The 27,303-nt window shown below is 51.7% G+C and overlaps 1 protein-coding gene and 1 long non-coding RNA gene across 12 annotated transcripts in view; both read left to right on the top strand.

The window, feature by feature from the left end:
- Nucleotides 1-20,170, top strand: part of LOC123365744 — a 93,345-nt gene extending 73,175 nt beyond the window's left edge. For 4 of the 10 annotated variants that reach the window (XR_006577723.1, XR_006577724.1, XR_006577725.1 and 1 more), the window contains 2 exons: nt 19,385-19,856; nt 20,023-20,170. The gene's annotated coding sequence lies outside the window, so the exon portion shown is untranslated. Of the gene's footprint in view, nt 1-8,369; nt 8,535-8,775; nt 8,885-10,970; nt 11,115-15,404; nt 16,115-16,973; nt 17,102-17,706; nt 17,812-17,953; nt 18,938-19,384; nt 19,857-20,022 lie in introns of those variants that run through there. The other 6 variants (XR_006577734.1, XR_006577728.1, XR_006577727.1 and 3 more) reach the window with 6 other exon arrangements.
- Nucleotides 20,171-20,871: 701 nt separating this feature from the next.
- LOC123367475 lies at nt 20,872-22,846 on the top strand. 2 transcript variants are annotated; one of them, XR_006578490.1, is made up of 4 exons: nt 20,872-21,163; nt 21,576-21,725; nt 21,856-21,947; nt 22,751-22,846. It is a non-coding gene; the product is annotated as an uncharacterized LOC123367475 (long non-coding RNA). The 2 variants fall into 2 exon arrangements; XR_006578489.1 differs by lacking the exon at nt 20,872-21,163 and having other exon boundaries at nt 21,531-21,725.
- The last annotated feature ends 4,457 nt before the right edge of the window (nt 22,847-27,303 follow it).

The following is a 27,303-nucleotide window of genomic DNA, read 5'->3' as shown; positions in this document are numbered from 1 at the left end:
GCTCTGGCTCTCCAGTGCCTCTGGAAGGTGGCTTCTCCCTGCCGAGCCAGGGCACCGCTTTTCGGCACCCCCAGGGCTGTCCTGAGGATTTATGGGGCCCTATGCAGTATTATTAAACTGGTGCCCCTATGCCCGACGGCAGCCTGAGGTTGCAGCCTGATGGCGGCAGGGGCAGGGGCGGAGGGACAAGGCAGAAAGAATAACAAGACGCCCGGCCCGCCTCACTGTGGCAGAGAGGCACAGTTCCCCACAGAGACCCCTGTACCCTCTCCCTCACTCAGAATGGACATGCAGAAGGTACCTAATTAAAAGCACTAAATGAGGCACTCGTGGAACCAGCTGACTCTCTCTGGCAAACTCCAGCTTCTTTATTACCAACCTGCAGAAAGGCCGAACATAAATACTATGTTCCTGCTAAGGATGCTGACTTCCTATTTTCTCACCCACAACCGAACTCTTTCGTCAGGGATGCAGTTGCACAGAGGACGAAACAGCCACAATACCAGCCCACCCCGCAAGACAAGGATCTTAAATGCCTTGAGGTCCTTGGTCGCAAGGTTTACACGTCCTCCACCCTACAATTCAGGATAGAATCATAGAATCTCAGGGTTGGAAGGGACCTCAGGAGGTCATCTAGTCCAACCCCCTGCTCAAAGCAGGACCAAACCCAACTAAATCATCCCAGCCAGGGCTTTGTCAAGCCTGACCTTAAAAACCTCTAAGGAAGGAGATTCCACCACCTCCCTAGGTAACCCATTCCAGTTCTTCACCACCCTACTAGTGAAAATGTTTTTCCTAATGTCCAACCTAAACCTCCCCCTCTGCAACTTGAGACCATTACTCCTTGTTCTGTCATCTTCTACCACTGAGAACAGTCTAGGTCCATCCTCCTTGGAACCCCCTTTCAGGTAGTTGAAAGCAGCTATCAAATCCCCCCTCATTCTTCTCTTCTGCAGGCTAAACAATCTCAGTTCCCTCAGCTGCTCCTCATAAGTCATGTGCTCCAGCCCCTTAATCATTTTTGTTGCCCTCCGCTGGACTCTCTCCAATTTATCCACATCCTTCTTGTAGTGTGGGACCCAAAACTGGACACAGTACTCCAAATGAGGCCTCACCAGTGCTGAATAGAGGGGAATGATCACATCCCTCGATCTGCTGGAAATGCCCCTACTTATACAACCCAAAATGCCATTAGCCTTCTTGGCAACAAGGGCACACTGTTGACTCATATTCAGCTTTTCGTCCACCGTAACCCCTAGGTCCTTTTCTGCAGAACTGCTGCCCAGCCATTCGGTCCCTAGTCTGTAGCAGTGCATGGGATTCTTCCGTCCTAAGTGCAGGACTCTGCACTTGTCCTTGTTGAACCTCATCATATTTCTTTTGGCCCAATCCTCTAATTTGTCTAGGTCCCTCTGTATCCTATCCCTACCCTCCAGCGTATCAACCACTCCTCCCAGTTTAGTGTCATCTGCAAACTTGCTAAGGGTGCAGTCCACACCATCCTCCAGATCGTTAATGAAGATATTGAACAAAACCAGCCCCAGCACCGACCCTTGGGGCACTCCACTTGATACCGGCTGCCAGCTAGACATGGAACCATTGATCACTACCCGTTGAGCCCGACCATCTAGCCAGTTTTCTATCCACCTTACCGTCCATTCATCCAGCCCATACTTCTTTAACTTGCTGGCAAGAATACTGTAGGAGACTAAAAGTCCAGAAATAGCACATCCACTGCTTTCCCCTCATCCACAGAGCCGGTTATCTCATCATAGAAGGCAATTAGGTTAGTCAGGCATGACTTGCCCTTGGTGAATCCATGCTGACTGTTCCTGATCACTTTCCCCTCCTTTAAGTGGTTCAGAATTGATTCCTTGAAGACCTGTTCCATGATTTTTCCAGGGACTGAGGTGAGACTGACTGGCCTGTAGTTCCCTGGATCTTCCTTCTTCCCTTTTTTAAAGATGGGCACTACATTAGCTTTTTTCCAGTCATCCGGGACCTCCCCTGATCGCCATGATTTTTCAAAGATAAAGGCCAATTGCTCTGCAATCTCATCAGCCAACTCCTTTAGCATCCTCGCATGCAGTGCATCCGGCCCCATGGTCTTGTGCTCGTCCAGCTTTTCTAAATAGTCCTGAACTACTTCTTTCTCCACAGAGAGCTGGTCACCTCCTCCCCATACCGTGCTGCAGAGTGCAGCTGTCTGGGAGCTGACCTTGTCTGTGAAGACAGAGGCAAAAAAAGCATTGAGTACACTAGCTTTCTCCACATCCTCTGTCACTAGGTTCCCTCCCTCATTCAGCGAGGGGCCCACACTTTCCTTGACTTTCTTCTTGTTGCTAACATACCTGAAGAAACCCTTCTTGTTACTCCTAACATCTCCGGCTAGCTGCAACTCCAAGTGTGATTTGGCCTTCCTCATTTCACTCCTGCATGCCTGAGCAATACTTTTATACTCCTCCCTGGTTATTTGTCCAATCTTCCACTTCTTGTAAGCTGTTTTTTTGTGTTTAAGACGAGCAAGGATTTCACTGTTAAGCCAAGCTGGTCGCCTGCCATATTTACTTTTCTTCCTACACATCGGGATGGTTTGTTCCTGCAACCTCAATAAGGATTCTTTAAAATACAGCAAACTATTCTGCACTCCTCGCCAGCTACGACTTTGATAACTACAGCAAACTTTTTGAATTTGCCTCCTGCATACCAGAGGATAGGAGAGTGGACTTTAAATCAATTCTGAGTGAAGGCCAATTGATTTCCGGAACTGCCCTACAAGCTTCTTTAGACACGGTGGACACAGCAGCCCGTACAACTGCAACGGCTGTGGTTATGCGCAGATCTTCATGGCTTTCTGCATCTGACATCCCTAAAGATCTGCAGAACAAAGTGGAGAACCTCCCCTTTGATAAAGAGAAACTGTTTTCCAAAAATACTGATGAACTACTTCACACAATGAAAGATTCTAGAGCGACACTGCGCACCCTGGGCATTCACCCATCTCTTCCCAGGGTACAACAATACCAACCCTACCAAAGACCACGTACACAACAATATTATTGGCCTCAACCCAAACCATACAACATAAATAGGAATCATGCTAGACCCCTTAAATGCAGACAAAATCAAGCTCAAGCAACCACTTCCCATCCATCTGGGAATAAACAACAATTTTGAAATGTTGGTCGAGGGTCTGTGCGACCACCCCTTGATTCCACAGCCTACTTGCCCATTTGGCCACCACCTCCAACATGCCTGGCAGCGAATTACACAGGACCGCTGGGTCCTCGATAGTTCAGTCCGGTTACTCTATCCCATTCATATGCTATCTGCCTACCCTTCCCCCTTCCCCGTCCCTCTTCAGGGACCCCTCTCACAAGCATCTACTTCGCATAGAAGTGGCTCATCTTCTACAGCTAGGCGCAGTGGACCCTGTGCCGACGGAACATCAAGGGACAGGTTTCTACTCCCATTACTTCCTGACCCAGAAAAAGACCGGGGGATGGAGGCCTATACTAGACTTACGCTGACTGAACAAATTTGTGAGGATACAAAAATTCAAAATGGTCACACTGGGCACAATAATTCCTGCATTGGATCAAGGGGACTGGTTTACAGCCCTCAACCTACAAGACACCTATTTTCATATATCAATTAATCCAGCTCTCAGACGCTTTCTACGCTTCACAATCGGTCACGACCATTTTCAATACAGAGTTCTTCCTTTCGGCCTCTCCGCAGCGCCAAGAGTCTTTTCCAAAACTCTAGCTGTGGTCGTGGCTCACCTCCACAAACATGGGATCACGCTTTTCCGTACCTGAATGATTGCCTCATCAAGGGCAACTCCTATGGCGAGACAATCCAAGCTACCCGTTTCACTATCGCCCTCTTTCACAGCCTAGGCCTCCAAATAAATGTCCAAAAATCCATCCTGACACCTACACAACAGATTGAGTTCATTGGAGCTCATCTCGACTCAATTCAGAGCAGGGCCTCGCTCCAATATCACAGATTCCTCGCTATCGCGCAGCTCATACGCACGCTCTATATTTGTCCAAGGAAAGATTCTGCCTACAGCTCCTTGGTCACATGGCAGCCACCACCTTCGTGGTCCAGTCCGCTAGGCTGAACATGAGATGTCTTCAAGGCTGGCTCAATTCCAATTTCAAACCCAACAGACACACCTTAGGGATGCTGTTAACTCCTCCTCCCAATGTTATAGCTTCCCTACATTGGTGGACAAGACCAGAGAACCTCTGCTCTGGGGTTTCCTTCCAGCAACAATTCCCAACACTCATGCTCACCACGGACGCTTCCTTAATCGGTTGGGGAGCGCACCTAGAGTGGCACAGGGCACTAGTCTGGTGGTCTGCATCAGAGACGCACCTACACATAAATCTCTTAGAGCTCAGAGCAGTGAGATGAGCATGTCTTCACTTTCTTCCCCTCATAAGGAACAAATCTTTTCAGATCTTAACAGACAACATAGCATGTATGTACGACATCAGCAGACAAGGGGGAGCCTGATCACATTCACTTTTCATGGAAGCCATCCAACTATGGAATTGGTGTATACAACATCAAATACAGATTGCTGCTTCCTACCTACCAGGCTGCCACAACACTACTGCCAACGCACTCAGCAGGCACTTCTCGACAGAACATGAATGGGAACTGCACCCCATAATACTTCAATAGCTCTTCTCCCTCTGGGGCATCCCATCAATAGATCTCTTTGCCACAACCCAGAATCGAAAATGTCCCCAGTTTTGCTCCAGAGCGGGACTCATCCCTAAGAGTCCTCATCCCATGGAACAACTCTCTCCTGTATGCCTTCCCACCAATCCCTCTGCTACACAGGGTTCTTCGGGAGATCGTAGATGACAAGGCCCGGGTCATACTTATTGCCCCAGCTTGGCCGAGACAGACGTGGTATCCCTACCTACTCTGCATGTCCTCCCGTCATCCACGGGCTCTCCCCAACAGGTCCGATCTCCTTTCCCAGAACAACGGATGGGTTCTTCACCCCCAGCTCCAAAAGCGCCACCTCACAGCCTGGTTCCTTCATGGTTCTCCATGAACTAGTCTGTTTCGAGCAAGTCCAATATGTCCTCCTGCACAGTAGGAAAGACTCCACTTGTAAAATCTACCTGCAGAAGTGGAAGCGTTTCACCCTCTGGTGCTCACGTAAACACTTACCGCCCAATACGGTGATCCTCCCTAACATTTTAGACTGCCTCCTGAAACTAAAACAGGACGGACTTTCGCTCAGCTCCATCAAAGTGCACCTGGTGGCACTTACCACCTTCCATGACCTCGTAGAAGGTTATTCATTCTTTACCCACCCCACCATAAAACGATTTATCAGGGGCCTGCAAAACCTCTACCCTGAAATTTACCCAATGGCAGCTGCATGGAATCTTAACCTCATTCTACACGCTCTCATGAAACCTCCATTCGAGCCTTTGGCTACCTCCTCTCACCTCCATATGTCCATGAAGGTGGCTTTCTTAGTTGCCATAACATCGGCAAGGAGAGTAGGTGAAATGAGCGCCCTGATGACCCACCCTCCCTACACTATCTTCTCCAAAGACAAAGTCACTTTGAGACCACACTCTAAATTTCTTCCTAAGGTGGTATCTACCTTCCACCTCAACCAACCTATATACTTACCTACTTTCTATCCCAACCCTCACAAGACTCTGCAAGAGGCAACCCTGCATACTCTCGATGTCAGGCAAGCAATCGCCTTTTATTTAGACAGGACTAAACCATTTGATAAGTCCCCACGACTCTTTGTTTCCATTACCGAAAAAGCAAAGGGTATGGCTATCTCTAAACATCTGTCCAAGTGGATCTCTGACTGCATCAGATCCTGTTACCACATGCAGAATCTTCAACCGCCCAAAGGCATTAGAACTCATTCTACTCGAGGTATGTCAACATCTGTTGCCTTCCTACACAATGTTCCCATTCCTGACATCTGCAATGTGGCTACATGGTCATCTGAACGCACGTTTGCAAAACACTATGCTCTCACGCAAGACACCACGGCAGACACCATAGTAGGCCATACAGTGCTATCTACAGTACCCACTGCCGCATTTCCAAAGTCCCACCGACCATAGTGGGTACTGCTACACATTCACCTAGAGTGGAGCACCCAGAGGGACAGCACTCGAAGAAGAAGAGAAAGTTACTCACCTTGCAGTAACTGAAGTTCTTCAAGATGTGTGTCCCTGTGGTTTCTCCACTCCCCGCCCTCATCTCTTCTACTTTGGAGTACTAGAAAAATCACTCCATGGTAGAGAAGGAACTGAGGGGGGTGCGGGATGCAGGCGCTCAGGAAGATTCCAATGAGACAGGAGACACCACCTGAGCGCCTGCATCCCGACTAGGCACTGCTACCGAAAATCTCCGATCAACGGCGCCGGGACACACCAACACCTAGAGTGGAGCACCCGCAGGGACACACATCTCAAAGCACTTCAGTTACTGCAAGGTGAGTAACTTTCTCTTCCTCTTTGGGAGGCAGAGCAGAGAATGAGCTTGGCTTGAGTCAAGTTCTTCTCCTGGTTAAGCGATGACTAGGCTTTTAAGGGGACCATGCTCCAGGTTCATGCCAGGATTTGGAGCTTGGCTCTGGGCAATCTGCTAATGCCTCACATCCTGTTGGTTTTAGGTCTTTGGAAAGTTCTTCTGGGAAGAGCAGAGAGGATTCTTCCTTCTGACGGCAGTGCTGGCCATCCATGTCCCCCTGCTACGTCTCAGCCAGCCTGGGCTGCTCCTCACCTACTCCCTCCTGGTGGAATCCCAGCAGCTGCTGAGGGACAAGGTAAGCAGCTGCATTAGAATCAGGAGACTGGGGCGGGGCGCAGGCCTCATTGCCATCCTATTGCCATTCGCTGGCCTGGCAGCAAGGAGCTTGGTGGGGAATGAGAGTGAGAGCAGGTGCTACTGGGAAGGGAGATGAATTCACCTCCATGAGCAGGAGGGAACCAGCTTGTCGCCACAGCAACTCCAACACAGCTCTTTAGCAAGGCTAATTAATGACCAGCATTACCTCATCACGGACTTATGTTCTTAGGGCACAGTGCTTTCGCTCTTGGGAAGAGCAGCCGAGTCCCCTAAGTGCCCTCTGCGAGCCCCTCCCGACCCACAGGGCCTCAGCCAGTTCCCCCAGTGGCCTAGTGTTGGTGTCAACCAAGCCACCACTTAGAGAGAAGGGGAGGATTCAGTCAGTAGGGGCTGCTGATCTGCCCCATTCCCCAGGGCTGCCATCCTGTGGCTTCAGCATTAGCATCTGGGATGAGTTGGTGCAAGATCTCAACCTGCCCACAGTCCACTTTACTGCTGCCAGATTCCCTCCTGACCCCCCCTGCTAGAGCCCCCTTTCTGCCTAAGCTGGGTGGGGGTGGAGGAGAGGGTTCTGAGAACTTGAACTGTGGTTTGGAAGTGGCACAGCTGTCAAGGGCACTGATGGGGAGGTGGCAGCAGCTCCCCCTACAAGAAGGAGGGTTGGCCCTGAAGGTTACCAGAAAGGACAAGAAGACTCCATTCTGTGGGTCAGGAGGTGAATCCATCCCTCAGAGGTGGGCAGGTGCTGGGTGGAAATGCTGCTGGTTCCAGGTGCCCTTAATTGCCCCATATTCCTCGGGGCTTTTGAGTCTCTGAGAGGTTCTCATTCCTTTGCAGCAGGAGGACGTCACGGGCAAAGTGATGCGCCAGCTCCGCATCATCCGGCAGTTGTGATAGGTGCCTGAGGCACTGCAGGGTCTGTGCCTCTGAGGCCACCAGCAACTCCCACCCGTTCCCTGCTGCAGGTACTGCTCTGGCTCACTGTAAATGGGGAGCTAGTGGAAGAGGAAATGGAGCCCCCTGGCACTCACTAAAAGGGAAAGTGGTGGATTCTCCATCTCTTGATGTCATTTAATGAAGACTAGATACCTTTTTGGAATATGTTTGCCCCAAAAGTATCTATTGTGCTATACAGCAAGCCTGTGATATGCAGGGGGTTAGAATAGATGCTCTGAAGGTCTCTTGTGGCTATCAAGTCTACTAATTTTGGAAAAAGTGAGTGTAACATTGGGAGCAGCCTGTGATGTTTTACTGTCTAGCCGGCTTGTTTCCTAGAGTGAACAGTCATTGAGTGGGGTGATCCAGAGGGAGGAGCTCAAACCCTGAAAGTGTCTGGCCAGCGGCAGGGCATTAGCACTTCAGAGGAGCAGTGGGTGTGGCAGTGACATCACAAAGGCCTTTTGCAGGACCTCAGTGTATTGGCCAAAGGTGGTGGGGTGGTGGTGGTGACCTCACAGAGAGATGCTGACATGAGGCAGGCAGGACAGGGGCGCAGGGCTAGGGAAAGCTCGGAGAGCCCTGTGGCTTTGCTTCAGCAAGTCTCCTTCTCGAGGTCTCTCTTTGAGGACTTAGAGAGTATTAGGGTTCACGTAGGTGAGGGCAAGGAGGAACCTCTTTTGAGTTTTCTCCTTTCCTGTTACTGATTTTACTAGAAAACAGACGTCCCTGTTTAGAAGGTAAGAGCCTCCGAGAGGTTTGGAACCTGCTCAGTCTGATGCATCTGGTGCCATCTGAATTCTAGGCATGGAAAACACTAGTTTAAGGTGGCCGAATTTTGTTCCCCACCTGGGATTTTGTCCCGTAGAATCAGTCACTGGGGACATTAGGGTTTATCCTTTTTGTTTGACCTTTCCCTCCATCTCTCCGAGTTTTCTCTTCATCTCTTACTTCTTTTGTCCTGCTCCTCTCTCTTGCCAGCACTATGACACCTGCCTTTGAGCCAGAGGTAGAGACCCACCTCCTTCGAGCTGCCCTGCATGCCGTCTTCACCCTGGGCACGCAGAAGGACACCACCCAAGAAGTCCAGGTAGATCATGCTAAAGTCATGGATTGAAGAGCCAGCTGTCATCCTGCCCTGAATCCTTGCTAATTGCCTGCAGGGGGATGTGAATGAGAGAGGCGGAGATATGTGTTTGGGGGTCTGACCAGTGCTTCCCAGAGACCCCTCTTCCCATCCTGTGGCAGGTGTAGCCCCACTTTCCCTAACTCTGACCCATGGCTCTCCCTTGCTTTGCAGGATCTGCATTGGGTCTTGCCAGACCTCCTGGAAGTCATGCTGGGGAACCTGCTGGCAGAGTCCCCAAACGCCGACAAGCTCCAGTACATCTTGGAAGTGAGAGCCCGATGAGAGGGGTGGGGGCAATTTTACCTTAAGTCTTAGCTCCATTTTCCAGTCTGTCCTCCTATCTGGGTCCCCAGTGGTGTGTCCTCGGTCAGGGCAGTCAGTGCAATGCAGTATCAGGACCTTCCTCCTTGAAGGGGAGAGGAAGGAGCTGGGACTTGAAGCCAGAGCTCTGCCTGGTTCTGTTGCGCATTAACCACAGGGCCCCTGGCTGGCTTGGGGAGTGAGAGTCTGAACCCCTCCTGTGAGATGCAGAAGATGGTCCTCAGAGAAGAGTCCCAGGCTCCTTCCTAGAGAAACAGAAGAACCCCAGAGAATAAGCCCTTTTTTCCGATGGGCCCTGAGATTCCTGGGGGGATTGTGCTGACACTCATTCCAACCAAGGACTTGAGAGCAAGGGAGGGATGAGGGGTCTGTCTCCTCCCTGGTGAGCTGTTCAGGAATCAGGAGTTCAGGGAGGATGGGAGCAGCCCCGACACCGAACACTGTTCCAATCTAGAGAGAGAATGAGAGGTTGTGACCTGCAGAATACAAGCATCGCCCTGGGGGCAACAATCCCCTTCTAAAGCTCTGCAATGAATGAATCAGATATTGCACCCTGTGCACAATGTGTCAGCCCCCTGGAGATTGGGGATTGGGGGGTGTCATTTGCACAATACGCGCACCTGCTCATTGATCCTGAGCTGCCTCCTTTCCTCACAGCACATTAACTACTGGATCGTGTCCGGGATGTTGCAGGAGAGAGCCAGGACCATTAGGAGCAGCACAGCCCTGCTCAGATTCACCATCACCCTCCCTGAGTTTGACGTAAGTGACTTCTGACTCCAGGCGTAGGCGGGCTGGCTGGCTCGAACTGGCTGCTGCAGGGGCTGTGGGTTAGGAGTTCCTCTTGGGGAGGCAGAGGCAGAGCAGGGAATGAGCTTGGCTTGAGTCAAGTTCTTCTTGTCCTGGTTAAGTGGTGACTGGGCTTCTAAGGGGACCATGCTCCAGGTTCATGCCTTCCTGTCATCCTGAAACAGCTGGGTTAAGCAAGTCCTCATGGAGGGCCCTGCCCACATCCCTGTTCTCCAGGCTCCCTTGGGGGCAGAGGAAATTAAGGCTCTAGTTCTAGCTTGTATCCTCTAGCATCCCTCGCAGAGCGGCTGAGGGGAAAAAGAGAGTCCTGGCCCAGGGGGGATTGGGAGCTGACAGGAAAATGCTGATGGAGTCCCCTCTCCCTTCCATTAGAACTCAGCAGAATTGCCCAGGCTGGGTCACCATGTGGCACAGCTGGCTCTGTTCATCATTGTCCCAGGCAAGGACCTCAGCCGGCAAGCCAGGGAGGGGGTTTACCGACTCTACCAGCTGCTGCTGCACCAGACGGGTAAGGAACCCAGCTGGGAAAAGGCGCCTGATAGAAGAGTGAGACTGGGACCCCAGCCAATTTCTCTCAGACTGACCCCGGCAGGAGAATGAGTCTCTGTCTGTCTCTTTCTCTTTCCTACACCCCTCCCCTGCAATTGTGTTGGGCCAGGATCACAGTGAGGACTCTGCCCACTGTGCAGCCACCAATGGGATTGGAAGGACACAATCACTGCAACCAGAATGGGAAATGCGTGTGTGTCTCTCTTTCCCGGGACTGACCATCCGTGAGGCCGAAGACCTGTGGTGCATGAGACAGCTCAGGGAGTGGGGGTGGCTGGGTCTAGCCCCAGGATTTGGAGCTTGACTGTGGGCAATCTGCTAATGCCTCACATCCTGTTGATTTTAGGACTTTGGAAAGTTCTTCTTGGAGGGGCAGAGAGGATTCTTCCTCCGGACGGTAGTGATGGCCGTCTACGACGCACTGCTGCGTGTGAGTCAGGCTGGACTGCTCCTTGCCATTAGGAGCAGCACGGCCCTGCTCAGATTCACCATCACCCTCCCTGAGTTTGACGTAAGTGAACTCTGACCCTGGCTTCCTGACTCCAGGCGTAGGCAGGCTGGCTGTCTCCAACTAGCTATAGGATCTGCTGCTGCAGGGGCTGTGGATTAGGAGTGTTCCTCTTGGGGAAGCAGAGGCAGAGGCAGAGCAGGGAATGAGCTTGGCTTGAGTCAAGTTCTTCTTGTCCTGGTTAAGTGGTGATTGATCTTCTAAGGGGACCATGCTCCAGGTTCATGCCTTCCTGTCATCCTGAAACAGCTGGGGAAGCAAGTCCTCATGGAGGGCCCTGCCCGCATCCCTGTTCTCCAGGCTCCCTTGGGGGCAGAGGAAATTAAGGCTCTAGCTCTAGCTTCTATCCTCTAGCATCCCCCGCAGAGCAGTTGAGGGGAAAAAGAGAGTCCTGACCCAGGGGGGACTGGGAGCTAACAGGAAAATGCTGATGGAGTCCCCTCTCCCTCTCCCTTCCATTAGAACTCAGGAGAGTTCTGCTGTCTGCCAGGTGCTAAGATATGGGATATGGACCTGAGGCTGAAAAGGATCCTAAGGGGAGCGGGAAAGTATCTCTTATTGTCCTTCACGTGGGAATGAATGATACGGCTAGATTCTCGCTGGAACGTATCAAAGGAAACTATGCCAGACTGGGGAAGACGTTTAAGGAAATTGAGGCTCAGGTGATCTTCAGTGGGATTCTGCCTGTTCCTAGAGAAGGGCAACAAAGATGTGACAAGATTATGATGATCAACAGATGGCTCAGGCAGTGCTGCTATAAGGAGGGCTTTGGGATGTACGGCCACTGGGAAGCATTCATGGACAGAGGACTGTTCTCTCGGGACGGACTTCATCTGAGTAAGGAGGGAAATAGACTTCTAGGATGGAGGCTGGCACAACTGATTAAGAGAGCTTTAAACTAGGAATTTGGGAGAGATGGTTGGGAGATGTCCAGGTAATCTCCACGCCGGAATTTAACTTTGAGAGGGAAGAAAACAAAGTAAGAAAGGATACAGCCATGGGTAGGAGAATGGACATAAGGAGGAAGGGTAGTGTAGATACCAGTCCAATAGGTGATACTGGTGGTAGAATGTCTGTGCCTAATCGGGTAAAGAATGTCAGTGAAACCAAACAGCAAAAACTAAGATGTTTGTACACTAATGCGAGGAGCCTAGGTAACAAAATGGAGGAACTAGAGCTACTGGTTCAGGAAGTGAAACTGGATATTATAGGGATAACAGAAACATGGTGGAATAGTCGTCATGACTGGAGTACAGGTATTGAAGGTGTATGTGCTGTTTAGGAAAGACAGAAATAAAGGCAAAGGTGGTGGAGTAGCATTGTATATCAATGATGAGGTAAACTGTAAAGAAATAAGAAGTGATGGAATGGATAAGACAAAGTCTGTCTGGACAAAAATCACATTGGGAAAGAAAGCTACTAGAGCCTCCCCTGAGATAGTGCTTGGGGTGTGCTACAGACCGCCAGGATCTGATCTGGATATGTATGGAGACCTCTTTAATGTTTCTACTGAAGTAAACACTAATGGGAATTGTGTGATCATGGGAGACTTTAACTTCCAGATATAGACTGGAGAACAAGTTCTAGTAAAAATAATAGGGCTCAGATTTTTCTGGATGTGATAGTTGATGCATTCCTTCACCAAGTAGTTGAAGAACCAACAAGATGGGATGCCATTTTAGATTCGGTTTTGGTGAGTAGTGAGGACCTCATAGAAGAAATGGTTGTAGGGGACAACCTTGGTTCGAGCGATCAGGAGCTAATTCAGTTCAAACTAGATGGAAGGATAAACAACAATAGATCTGGGACTAAGGTTTTTGATTTCAAAAGGGCTAACTTTAAAGAATTAAGGAAATTAGTTAGGGAAGTGGATTGGACTGAAGAACTTGTGGATCTAAAGGCGGAGAAGGCCTGGAATTACGTCAAGTCAAAGTTTCAGAAACTATCAGAATCCTGCATCCCAAGAAAGGGGGAAAAATTCATAGTCAGGAGTTGTAGACCAAGCTGGATGAGCAAGCATCTCAGAGAGTGCTTAAGAAAAAGCAGAAAGCCTACAAGGAATGGAAGATGGGAGGGATTAGCAAGGAAAGCTACCTTATTGAGGTCAGAACATGTAGGGATAAAGTGAGAAAGGCCAAAAGCCATGTAGAGTTGGACCTTGCAAAGGGAATTAAAACCAATAGTAAAAGGTTCTATAGCCATATAAATAAGAAGAAAACAAAGAAAGAAGAAGTGGGACCGCTAAACACTGAGGATGGAGTGGAGGATAAGGATAATCTAGGCATGGCCCAATATCTAAACAAATACTTTTCCTCAGTCTTTAATGAGGCTAAAGAGGAGCTTAGGGATAATGGTAGGATGACAAATGGGAATGAGGCTATGGAGGTAGATATTACCACATCAGAGGTAAAAGCCAAACTCGAACAGCTTAATGGGACAAAATTGGAGGGCTCAGATAATCTTCATCCAAGAATATTAAAGGAAGTGGCACATGAAATTGCAAGCCCATTAGCAAGAATTTTTAATGAATCAGTAAACTCAGGGGTTGTACCATATGACTAGAGAATTGCCAAGATAGTTCCTATTTTAAGAAAGGAAAAAAAGTGATCCGAGTAACTATTGGCATGTTAGTTTGACGTCTGAAACATGCAAGGCCTTGGAAAAAAATTTGAAGGAGAAAGTAGTTAAGGGCATTGAGGTCAGTGGTAATTGGGACAAAATACAACATGGTTTTACAAAAGGTAGATCATGCCAAACCAACCTGATCCCCTTCTTTGAGAAGGTAACAGATTTTTTAGACAAAGGAAATGCAGTGGATCTAATTTACCTCGATTTTAGTAAGGCATTGGATATGGTTCTACATGGGGAATTATTAGTTAAATTGGAAAAGATGGGGATCAATATGAAAATTGAAAGATGGATAAGGAACTGATTAAAGGGGAGACTACAGCGGGTCATACTGAAAGGTGAACTGTCAGGCTGGAAGGAGGTTACTAGTGGAGTTCCTCAGGGATCGGTTTGGGGACCAATCTTATTTAATCTTTTTATTATTGACATTGGCACAAAAGGTGGGAATGTGCTAATAAAGTTTGCGAATTACACAAAGGTGGGAGGTATTTCCAATACAGAGAAGGACCGGGATATCATACAGGAAGATCTGGATGACCTTGTAAACTGGAGTAATAGCAATAGGATGAAATTTAATAGTGAAAAGTGCAAAGTCATGCATTTAGGGATTAATAACAAGAATTTTGGCTATAAATTGGGGACACATCAGTTGGAAGTAATAGAGGAGGAGAAGGACCTTGGAGTATTGGTTGATCAAAGGATGACTATGAGTCACCAATGTGATATGGCCGTTAAAAAAGCTAATGCAGTTTTAGGATGCATCAGGCGAGGTATTTCCAGTAGAGATTAGGAGGTGTTAGTACCGTTATACAAGGCACTGGTGAGACCTCATCTGGAATACTGTGTGCAGTTCTGGTCTCCCATGTTTAAGAAGGATGAATTCAAACTGGAACAGGTACAGAGAAGGGCTACTAGGATGATCCGAGGAATGGAAAACCTGTCTTATGAAAGGAGACTGAAAGAGCTTGGCTTGTTTAGTCTAACCAAAAGAAGGCTAAGGGGAGATATGATTTCTCTTTATAAATATATCAGAAGGATAAATATCAGCGAGGGAGAGGAATTATTTAAGCTTAGTACCAATGTGGACACAAGAACAAATGGATATAAACTGGACATTAGGAAGTTTAGACTGGAAATTAGACGAAAGTTTCTAACCATCAGAGGAGTGAAGTTCTGGAACAGCCTTCTCAGGGGAGCAGTAGGGGCAAAAGACATATCTGGCTTCAGGACTAAGCTTGATAAGTTTATGGAGGGGATAGTATGATGGGATAGCCTAATTTTGGCAGTTAATTGATCTTTGATTATTAGCAGGTAAATATGCCCAATGGTCTGTGATGGGATGTTAGATGGGGTGGGATCTGAGTTACTATAGAGAATTCTTTCCTGGGTGCTGGCTGGAGAATCTTGCCCACATGCTCAGGGTTGAACTGATCGCCATATTTGGGGTCGGGAAGGAATTTTCCCCCAGGGCAGATTGGCAGATGCCCAGGAGGTTTTTTGCCTTCCTCTGCAGCATGGGGCACGGGTCACTTGCTGGAGCATTCTCTGCACCTTGAGGTCTTCAAACCACGATTTGAGGACTTCAGTAACTCAGACATAGGTTAGGGGTTTGTTCCAGGAGTGGGTGACTGAGATTCTGTGGCCTGCATTGTACAGGAGGTCAGACTAGATGACCATAATGGTCCCTTCTGACCTTAAGTCTATGAATCTATGAATCTAGAATTCCCCAGGCTGGGTCACCTTGTGTCACAGCTGGCTCTGTGCATCAGTGATCCATACAAGGACATCAGCCGGCAGGCCAGGGAGGGGGTTTACCGACTCTACCAGCTGCTGTTGCACCAGACTGGTAAGGAACCCAGCTGGGAAGTGGCACCCGATAGAAGAGTGAGACTGGGACCCCAGCCAATTTCTCTCAGACTGACCCTGGCTGCAATGGGATTGGAAGGACACAAACACTGCAACCAGAATGGCAAATGCGTGTGTGTCTCTGTTTCCTGGGGCTGACCATCCGTGAGGCCGAAGACCTGTGGTGCTGGGACAGCAGGTTCCTGGGCTACCTGGACATTCTGCCAGGGCATGAGACAGCTCACAGAGTGGGAAGTGGCTAGGTCCCCTGCAGTGGCTGCCTCCTGTGGTCACTAGGTGGAGATTACGTTCTAGCCCCAGGATTTGGAGCTTGGCTGTGGGCAATCTGCTAATGCCTCACATCCTGTTGGTTTTAGGTCTTTGGAAAGTTCTTCTGGGAGGGACAGAGAAGATTCTTCCTCCGGACGGCAGTGCTGGCCATCCACGACCCCCTGCTACGTGTCAGCCAGGCTGGGCTGCTCCTCACCTACTCCCTTCTGGGGGAAGCCCAGCAGCTGCTGAGGGACAAGGTAAGCAGCTGCATTAACTCAGGAGATTGGGGTGGGGCACAGGCCTCATTGCCATCTTATCGCCATTCGCTGACCTGGCAGCAAGGAGCCTGCTGGGGAATGAGAGTGAGAGCAGGTGCTACTGGGAAGGGAGATGAATTCACCTCCATCAGCAGGAGGGAACCAGCTTGTCCCCACAGCAGCTCTAACACAGCTCTTTAGCAAGGCTAATTAATGACAAGCATTACCTCATCATGGACTTATGTTCTTAGGGCACGGTGCTTTCACTCTTGGGAAGAGCAGCCAAGTTCCCTAAGTGCCCTCTGTGAGCCTCTCCTGTCCCCCAGGGCCTCAGCCAGGTCCCCCAGTGGCCTAGTGTCAGTGTCAACCAAGCCACCACCTAGAGAGAAGGGGAGGATTCAGTCAGCAGGGGCTGCTGATCTGCCCCATTCCCCAGGGCTGCCATCCTGTGGCTTCAGCATTAGTGTCTGGGATGAGTTGGGGCAAGATGTCAACATGCCCGCAACCCACTTCACTGCTGCCAAAATCCCTCCTGCCCCCACCGCTAGAGCCCCCTCCCTGCCCAAAGCTGGGTGGGGGTGGAGGAGAGGGTTCTGAGAACTTGAGCTGTGTTTTGGAGGTGGAACAGCTGTCAAGGGCACTGAGGGGGAGGTGGCAGGAGCTCCCCCTACAAGGAGGGGGGTTGGCACTGAAGGTTACTAGAAAGGACAAGAAGACTCCATTCTGGGGTTCAGGAGGTGAATCCATCCCTCAGAGGTGGGCAGGTGCTGGGTGGAAATGCTGCTGGTTCCAGGTGCCCTTAATTGCCCCATATTCTTCGGGGCGTTTGAGTCTCAGACAGGTTCTCATTCCCTTGCAGTAGGAGGACATCACAGGCAAAGTGATGCGCCAGCTCCGCATCATCCGGCACTTGCGCCAGGTGCCTGAGGCACTGCAGGGGCTGTGCCTCTGAGGCCAGCAGCAACTCCAGCCCGCTCCCTGCTGCAGGTACTGCTCTGGCTCACTGTAAATGGGGAGCTAGTGGAAGAGGAAATGGAGCCCCCTGGCACTCACTAAAAGGGAAAGTGGTGGATTCTCCATCTCTTGATGTCATTTAATGAAGACTAGATGCCTTTGTGGAATGTGTTTGCCCCAAAAGTAGCTATTGTGCTATACAGAAAGCCTGTGATATGCAGGGGGTTAGAATCGATGCTCTGAAGGTCTCTTCTGGCCATAACGTCTACTAATTTTGGAAAAAGTGAGTGTAGCATTGGGAGCAGCCTGTGATGTTTTACTGTCTAGCCGGCTTGCTTCCTAGAGTGAACAGTCATTGAGTGGGGTGATCCAGAGGGAGGAGCTCAAAACCTGAAAGTGTCTGGCCAGCGGCAGGGCATTAGCACTTCAGGGGAGGAGTGGGATGGCGGTGACATCACAAAGGCCTTTTGCAGGTCCTCAGCCTATTGGTCAAAGGTGGTGGGGTGGTGGTGGTGACCTCACAGAGAGATGCTGACATGAGGCAGGCAGGACAGGGGCACAGAGCTAGGGAAAGCTCGGAGAGCCCTGTGGCTTTGCTTCAGCAAGTCTCCTTCTCGAGGTCTCTCTTTGAGGACGTAGAGAGTATTAGGGTTCATGTAGGTGAGGGCAAGGAGGAACCTCTTTTGAATTTTCTCCTTTCCTGTTACTGATTTTACTAGAAAAGAGACGTCCCTGTTTAGAAGGTAAGAGCCTCCGAGAGGTTTGGAACCTGCTCAGTCTGCTGCATCTGGTGCCAGCTGAATTCTAGGCATGGAAAACACTAGTTTAAGGTGGTTGAATTTTGTTCCCCACCTGGGATTTTGACCTGCTCTTCTCTCTTGCCAGCACTATGACACCTGCCCTTGAGCCAGAGGTAGAGACCCACCTCCTTCGAGCTGCCCTGCATGCCGTCTTCACCCTGGGCACACAGAAGGACACCACCCAAGAAGTCCAGGTAGATCATGCTAAAGTCATGGATTGAAGAGCCAGCTGTCATCCTGCCATGAATCCTTGCTAATTGCCTGCAGGGGGATGTGAATGAGAGAGGTGGAGATATGTGTTTGGGGGTCTCACTAGTGCTTCCCAGAGACCCCTCCTCCCATCCTGTGGCAGGTGTAGCCCCACTTTCCCTAACTCTGACCCATGGCTCTCTCTTGCTTTTCAGGATATGCATAGGGTCTTGCCAGACCTCCTGGATGCCATGCTGGGGAACCTGCTGGCAGAGTCCCCAAACTCCGACAGGCTCCACTACATCTTGGATGTGAGCCTGATGAGAGGGGTGGGGGCAATTTTACATTAAGTCTTAGCTCCATTTTCCAGTCTGTCCTCTTAGCTGGGTTCCCAGTGGCCCGTCCTCGGTCATGGCAGTCAGTACAATACACTGTCAGGCCCTTCTCCTTGAAGGACAGAGGAAGGAGCTTGGAGGGGTGAGGGGTCTGTCTCCTTCCTGGTAAGCTGTTCAGGAATCAGGAGTTCAAGGAGGATGGCACCAGCCCCGACACCGAACACTGTTCCAATCTAGAGAGACAATGGGAGGTTGTGACTTGCAGAATGCAAGCATCATCCTGAGGGCAACAATTCCCTTCTAAAGCTCTGCAATGAATGAATCAGATATTCCACTCTGCGCACAATGTCTCAGCCCCCTGGAGATTTGGGAGGGGTGGGTGTCATTTGCACAACACGTGCACCTGCCCTATGGTCCTGAGCTGTCTCCTTTCCTCACAGCACGTTAACTACTGGATCGTGTCCAGGGTGTCGCAGAAGAGCGCCAGGGCCATTAGGAGCAGCATGGCCCTGCTCAGATTCACCATCACTTTCCCTGAGTTTGACGTAAGTGACCTCTGACCCCAGCTTCCTGAGTGCAGGCGTAGGCGGGCTGGCTGTCTCCAACTGGCTGTAGGATCTGCTGCTGCAGGGGCTGTGGGTTAGGAGTGTTCCTCTTGGGGAGGCAGAGCAGAGAATGAGTTTGGCTTGAGACAAGTTCTTCGTGTCCTGGTTAAGTGGTGACTGGGCTTTTAAGGGGACCATGCTCCAGGTTCAGTCCTTCCTGTCATCCTGAAACAGCTGGGGAAGCAAGTCCTCATGGAGGGCCCTGCCCACATCCCTGTTCTCCAGACTCCCTTGGGGGCAGAGGAAATTAAGGCTCTAGCTCTAGCTTGTATCCTCTAGCATCTCCCGCAGAGCGGCTGAGGGGAAAAAGAGAGTCCTGGCCCAGGGCGGACTGGGAGCTGACAGGAAAATGCTGATGGAGTCCCCTCTCCCTCTCCCTTCCATTAGAGCTCAGCAGAATTGCCCAGGCTGAGTCACCATGTGGCACAGCTGGCTCTGTTCATCATTGACCCAGGCAAGGACCTCAGCCGGCAGGCCAGGGAGGGGGTTTACCGACTCTACCAGCTGCTGTTGCACCAGACGGGTAAGGAACCCAGCTGGGAAATGGCACCCGATAGAAGAGTGAGACTGGGACCCCAGCCAATTTCTCTCAGACTGACCCCGGCTGGAGGATGAGTCTCTGTCTGTCTCTTTCTCTGTTCTACACCCCTCCCCTGCCATTGTGTTGGGCCAGGCACACAGTGAGGACTCTGCCCACTGTGCAGCCACCAATGGGATTGGAAGGACACAAGCACTGCAACCAGAATGGCAAATGCGTGTGTGTCTCTCTTTCCCCAGGCTGACCATCCGTGAGGCCAAAGACCTGTGGTGCTCGGACAGCAGGCTCCTGGGCTACAGGAAGACAGCCAGGGTGCGGGAGGTAAGGACCTTCTGCCAGGGCATGAGAGAGCTCAGGGAGTGGGAGGTGGCTGTGTCCCCTGCAGTGCTGCCTCCCGTGGTCACTAGATGGAGATGGCGTTCTAGCCCCAGGATTTGGAACTTGGCTCTGGGCAATCTGCTAATGCCTCACATCCTGTTGGTTTTAGGTCTTCGGAAAGTTCTTCTGGGAGGGGCAGAGAGGATTCTTCCTCCGGACAGCAGTGCTGGCCATCCACGACCCACAGCTGCGTGTCAACCAGGCTGGGCTGCCCCTTGCCTACTCCCTCCTGTGGGAATCCCAGCAGCTGCTGGTGGACAAGGTTAGCAGCTGCATTAGACTCAGGAGATTGGGGCAAGGCGCAAGCCTCATTGCCATCCTATTGCCATTCGCTGGCCTGTCAGCAAGGAGCCTGGTGGGGAATGAGAGTGAGAGCAGGTGCTACTGGGAAGGGAGATGAATTCACCTCCATGAGCAGGAGGGAACCAGCTTGTCCCCACAGCAGCTCTAACACAGCTCTTTAGCAAGGCTAATTAATGACAAGCATTACCTCATCACGGACTTATGTTCTTAGGGCACGGTGCTTTCACTCTTGGGAAGAGCAGCCGAGTCCCCTGAGTGCCCTCTGCGAGCCCCTCCTGACCCACAGGGCCTCAGCCAGTTCCCCCAGTGGCCTAATGTCGGTGTCAACCAAGCCACCACCTAGAGAGAAGGGGAGGATTCAGTCAGCAGGGGCTGCTGATCTGCCCCATTCCCCAGGGCTGCCATCCTGTAGCTTCAGAATTAGTGTCTGGGATGTGTTCGGGCAAGATGTCAACCTGCCTGCAAATCACTTCACTGCTGCCAGAATCCCTCCTGCCCCCCCTGCTAGAGCCCCCTCCCTGCCCAAAGCTGGGTGGGGGTGGAGGAGAGGGTTCTGAGAACTTGAGCTGTGGTTTGGAGATGGAACAGCTGTAAAGGGTACTGAGGGGGAGGTGGCAGGAACTCCCCCTACAAGGAGGGGGGTTGGCACTGAAGTTTACTAGAAAGGACAAGAAGACTCCATTCTGGGGGTCAGGAGGTGAATCCATCCCTCAGAGGTGGGCAGGTGCTGGGTGAAAATGCTGCTGGTTCCAGGTGCCCTTAATTGCCCCTGATACCTCGTGGCATTTGAGTCTCTGAGAGGTTCTCATTCCCTTGCATCAGGAGGACGTCACGGGCAAAGTGATGCGCCAGCTCCGCATCATCCGGCACTTGCGCCAGGTGCCTGAGGCACTGCAGGGTCTGTGCCTCTGAGGCCACCAGCAACTCCCACCCGCTCCCTGCTGCAGGTACTGCTCTGGCTCACTGTAAATGGGGAGCTAGTGGAAGGGGAAATGGAGCCCCTGGCACTGACTAAAACTCTCTCCCCTCTCTGTGGAGCAGGGTCCTTCCCTCTGCCCCCTAAATTCCTTTATCTGGGGCAGGAGCGCTTTCCCTCACACCCATTCCCTCCCCCCTTTTCTCACTCTACCACATCCCATCCCGCCTGTTCCCAGGCAGATCTCTCCCTGACCTGTATGGTTGTCTCAGGCTACAGCCCCTAGCCCCACTGAATCTCGGAAAGCTCTACTTTTGAGGAGGTGGTGGTGGGACAGAGGCTCAGGGTTAGCTTCATCTCCTGCCCTTTACAGTTCACGTGGCCCTTCTATGGGGTCTCTTGATGTGAAATGAATAGGAGCCGCCTTGCTGGCTGTCTTCCAGGCCCTGGGATCTCGCACAGCCTCCCAGACTGGCTCAGCCTGCAGCTGAGCCACCTCTGGGAGCAGTGGGGACACATCACCTCATCTCATCAAAGCAAGCAGTGCTGGGTCTCAGAGAGGCTTCGATGGAAGACCCCATTCCCTCATGGAGGTAAGAGCCATTTTCTCCTTGGGGCATGTAGGTCTCTTCAGGGGAGAAATGGGATCTGCAATACATAGCCTGACTGAGGGCTTCCCCTGTCCCTGGCTCCATCATTGTTCCACCCTAATTTTGTTCCTAGGAAGGGGCTCCCCAGAGACGTCCTCGAACATGGACTCCTATGAGCATTTCCAGTCGGAGGCTCCAGCCCCTCGGGCATGAAGAGAGCATCAGGTAGTTTCATTCACATGGCATCTTGGGTCTCCAGCTCCTCTTCCCACAGCAGGGCAAAAGAACCTTTCAGCTCCCAGAATCCCAACTCTTTGACCTCCTTCCACTCAGCAGTGGGGTTTCTCCAATCCCCTGACCACACCTGTAATCCTCTGAATAATGAGGGGCCTGAATGTCAGAGTCACTAGAACAAGCACTGTCCAGTTCCAGGCCCTGGGGCCTGTGTGTACTCAGCCCCTCTGGAAACCAAGTCTGAAATGGGGAGCAACGACCCCAGCCCAGTAACAGTAGGAGTGGGCAGAGTAGGCCTGTAACAGGGTTCTTTCCCCTGGGCTGCACAGCCTGGGGCTTAGCCATGGTGATTACAGAATGAGCTTTAACTGAGAGGCACTATGTACCTTCCCGTAAAGAGCCAGACTTCCGTGATAATAGAGCCCAACTGGAGTATCAACAGGCATGAGAACGAGGTAGGAAGTTCAGAAGAGCAAGGAAAGCCTAGAGGGAAGTTGAGAAGAGAGGTAGGAAGTGCCCAGGGAAAACTGCAGCAAAGAGAAAGGAGCAGACCTAGCTATTGGGTTCAGGGCCCTGTGTGGGGAATCCCTTCCTTGCAGATGCTGTGCTTTGGTTCCTGGACTCTGCCAGGAAGCCTAGGTCCCATCCGTAGCAGCTTGGCTCTTCCCAACCTGCTGTGCACCAGGCCCTCTGCAGAGAACGGCTCTGGGCAATGACTGCAGAGCCAGCTGTCATCCTGGCAGGTGCAGCCCCAGGTTCCATAACCCTGACCTATGGTCTCCCTCCGCTGACAGGCTCTGAAGAAGGCCTGCCCAGAGCCATGGATGCCATGCTGAAGAGCTTGCTGACAGCAACCCGCAGCACAGACAATCTCCAGCACATCTTGGAGGTGAGCATAATGATCAGGGGCAGCAGGATTTTTACCTTAGCCCTGGGGAGGCCTGGAAATGAGAGACTGGATGATACACGTTTCCATTGTGTCTTGCTACCTGAGAGCCATTATCCGTGGTCAGGGCAGTCAGGGCAGGGCAGTGTTGGGGCCCTTCCACCTTCAGGGATAGAGGGAAGGTGCTGGTGCTTGACAACAGGGCACTGCCTGGTCCTTTTGAGTACTAACTCTAAGGCCCCAGGCAGGCTTGCGGAATGAGAGCATCAGACCCCTGTCAGGTCCAGGAGAAGGTCCTCAGAGAAGAGCACTTGCTCCCCCAGGGGTCTGTACTGGGACCAGAACTGTTCAACATACTCCTAAGTGATCTGGAAAAAGGGGTAAACAGTGAGGTGGCAACATTTGCAGATGATACAAACGAACTCAAGTTTCAGAGTGGTAGCCATGTTAAGCTGTATCAGCAAAAAGAATGTGGAGTCCTTGTGGCACCTTAGAGACTAACAAATTTATTTGGGCGTAAGCTTTCGTGGGCTAAACCCAAAAGTCCAAAAGAGACTGCAAAGTGTGGCATAGGGATCTCACCAAACTGGGTGACTGGGCAACAAAATGGCAGATGACATTCAATGTTGATAAATGCAAAGTAATGCACATTGAGAAACATGATCCCAACTCTACGTCTGAAATGATGGGGTCTAAATTAGATCTTACAACTTAAGAAAGAGATCTTGGAGTCATTGTGGATAGTTCTTTGAACATCCACTCAATGTGCATCGGCAGTCAAAAAAGCGAACAAAACATTGGGAAATCATTAGGAAAGGGATAGATAAGAATACAGAAATGCAATATCGCCTCTCTATAAATCCATGGTATGCTCACCTCTTGAATACTGGAGCTGGTCTCCACATCTCAAAAAGGTATATTGGAACTGGAAAAGGTACAGAAAAGGGCAACCGGGGGGCAGGGGACAAAGCCAACAAAGGGAGGGGCAAAGCCAAGAGGGAAGAAAGAACATGATCAAAGGGAGAGACGTTAGCCATGCTCTGTCTCTTCCCCCTCCATCTACAGACACCACCACCAAGCGACTGAAGCGCTGATGAAAGAGAAGAACCTGGCTTAAGGGCAACCAGCCAGCCTGGGGTGAGAAGCATCTAAGTTTGTAAGGGCACCAAAAGTGTTAAGATCAGCTTGGAATACGTTTTGCTTTTAATACAACAGGGGTCCTGATCTCGGTTGGGGTCTGTGCAGCACCCAGCACAATGGGGCCCTGATCTCAGTCGGGGTCAGTGCAGCATCCGCAAGAATGGGGTCTGATCTCGGTCGGGGTCTGGGCAGCGCCTGGCACAAAGGGGGCTCTGAACTCGGTCTGGGTCTGTGCAGAGTCCAGAACAACAGGGCGCTGAACTCATTCGGGATCTGTGGAGCACCTGGCACCCTGTGCTGTCTGCATCCATCTCCTGCCTCTCCCCACTGCAGGTCTATCCAGTGACAGACACGGCCATGGCCCCAAGCGGACCCTGCCCCTTGCTCTTCCTGACCCTCATCCTGCTGGCCACTGGCCTGGCCCAGTTCAGACCACGTGACACCTGTGAGTGGTTCGTGAGAGAACATGGTGATTCCCCAACACCACTGCCACTAATGACCATCGGTGCTACAACCTCCTGATGCTAAACTGGAACCTGACTAGCCCTTTCTGCAAACCCACCCACACCTTCATCCTCACCCCCGCCAGCCAGTTCCGAGCCATCTGCGGCCACGGTGTGATGTGTGATAGATGCCACCACTGTGACAGTAATGCAGTCTACCCCATGACAACCTGCCAGATGGTGCCTGGCTCCCGCCCGGGATGTTGCATGTACTGAGGCAGAGCCCAGACCAGCAGGATCCACGTGACCTGTGGCCAAGGAAGGCCCATGCGCTTTGACAGAGTCCTGTAGAGCCCAGGCACTGGCCATGGTCTGGGAGCAGGGGTTCCCCTGCTCCCCACTTTTGCTCCTGGGCAGCCCCCTGTTGCTTGGGGCTCTCCTGCCCCATCCCTGCCCCTCCTGGGCAGCGCCCGCCATGACTCTCCACAGGGACATTCAGTGTCTCCCCTCATCCCACAGGCTGGCAGCTTGGGGCCTGTGGGGGGATTTCCCATGCTGGGTGCTCAGTTCCCTTCCATATGAGTGAAAATCTGGGTACCCAACCCCCCAGCTGGCACTGACACCCTCAGCCTGAGCCCAGTGGCCACCTCACTGGGTGCCCATCATACAGTTCTGTCGCCTCCTCCCCCATCCACATCCATGGTATCAGGGACATGTCACTGGGAGAAGATTGTCCTAGAGGCGGGACCTGGAAGCTGTCACTGAGTTTTGTTTCCTGCCTCCTGCAATAAAATACTTTCCTGCCAATGCAGAATAAGTCAGTGTGTTTGGGGGGCTGGGGGCATTTTAGGGCTTTCAAGGGGACTCTGAAGTAGAAGGGGGGACACAAATGGAGCTTGGAGGGAGAATGGGGAGATGCGAGGAGCCCCTGGCAGGTGCCCTTATCTTGCCAGGACACATAGCTCTACACCCAGACACATTCTGCTGGGACGTTTCCCATCACATCCCTCAGCAAGAAAGCACCTTGGGTGGAAAATTTTCCTATAGTCACACACCTCCAGCCCCGTCCCTCTGCCAGTTTCTCCAGCATCAGCCCATGGGCCCTGGGGTTGTGAAACTGCCCCTGGATGTATAGGGTTCCCCCCCACATGTCTTGGGGAGAGCAGCCTGCCCCAGACCACAGGGTGGGATCCAGCAATGGCCCAACCACCAACCGACACTGGGGGAGCCAGTGGGGCTGGGCAGAGTTGGACGGGCCCTGGGCCTTGCTCCCTGCCTGGGATGGGGTGGGGCTGGTCCAGGCTAACGGGGTTGTGGGCAGCCCCATTAGGGCCAGATCTGGACCTGCCCCAGGACTGTGGTGGTGTCAAACACTGAGCCCGTGAGCACCAGGGGACACTGCAGGGGGTGAATGGGATCCCCCTGGGACCAGCCAGCCCGGCCTGCCGCAGATCCCTCTCGGCTCAGCCAACCCGTCCTGTCCCGGATCCCCCTGGGCCCAGGCACCCCTACTCCAACAGGACACACCTGGGGATCAGACTGTGACAAGATCAGCTGGTGAGAAAGCCCCAGAGCTGACACACACACGGACAAATTCACCCACGAGCACAGAGTGACACGCACATGCTGACAGAGCACACACTCCCTACCCAGATGCATACCCTCCACTTTGCGTGCACACACACACACACACCCAGGAGAGACGACTGTGCCTCACGTCCTCTCCAGCCCCTGGCTTTCCCCCAGACCCTGAGACTCAGGTGTTGCTGGGGGCAGGAGGGGAAGGACACAGCTCCCACTGATTTGGTTGGACATGGACATCTCCAGAAGCCAGCTCTGCCCCTCCCCTGGCTGGGTCACTGCCCCTCATGATATCCAGGCACCTGGGCAGGGAGCCTGAGCAGGGACTGGCTGGAGCAGGGGGTTGTGATTATAGGGTACCCAGGGCACCCAGTAAGGGGGTAGATTCACTGGGGCACCACGGCCGTGTGGTTAGAGGGTCTGGGAGTCAGGACTGCTGGGGTCTATCCCTGTCTCTGGGAGGGGAGTGGTATCTAGTGGTTAGAGCAGCGGGGCTGGGACCAGAACTCCTGGGTTCCATTCCCATCCTTGGGGAAATACTGGGTTGAGCATTGCAGGGGCAGGTGCACCAGGCACTGGGGCTGTGTAGTTCTCAGTATCTCAGGACCCTGCCCTTTGCCCGCTTCCCACCTAATTCCCTGCCCCACCCAGCATCTCTGGGCCTCTCAGTGGGAGGAGATACCCCACCAACTTCCAAGTCGGGATCCATATAACAACACTCGAAGGGGAAGGCGACTCAGGGATGCTCAGCTCAGCTGGCAGCTGGCTCCCTCTCTGAGAGGAGACCCAGGAGTTACATGAGCCAAGAACAGAACCCAGACAGTGGGGAAATGCAGAGGGAAGGTCAGTGTGGATTGAACCCAAGGAGGTGGGAGCAGAATTGAGCCCTAACCCCATTGTGAAATCTTTTTGAAGTTCCTCACAATCTGCTTTGGTCTTAACTATCTTGAGTAGTTTAGTATCATCTGCAAACTTTGCCACCTCACTGTTTACCCCTTTCTCCAGATCATTTATGAATAAATTGAATAGGATTGGTCCTAGGACTGCCCCATGGGGAACACCACTAGTTACCCTTCTCCATTCTGAGAATTTACCATTAATTCCTACCCTTTGTTCCCTGTCCTTTTTATCCCATGACAGCTTAATTTACATAAGAGCCTTTGGTGAGGGACCTTGTCAAAGGCTTTCTGGAAATCTAAGTGCACTATGTCCACGGGATCCCCCTTGTCCACATGTTTGTTGACTCCTTCAAAGAACTCTAATAGATTAGTAAGACACGATTTCCCTTTACAGAAAC

Source organism: Mauremys mutica, chromosome 3, assembly GCF_020497125.1.
Source record: "Mauremys mutica isolate MM-2020 ecotype Southern chromosome 3, ASM2049712v1, whole genome shotgun sequence".
NCBI lineage: Eukaryota > Metazoa > Chordata > Testudines > Geoemydidae > Mauremys > Mauremys mutica.
This window is presented reverse-complemented; position numbering and strand designations above follow the sequence as displayed.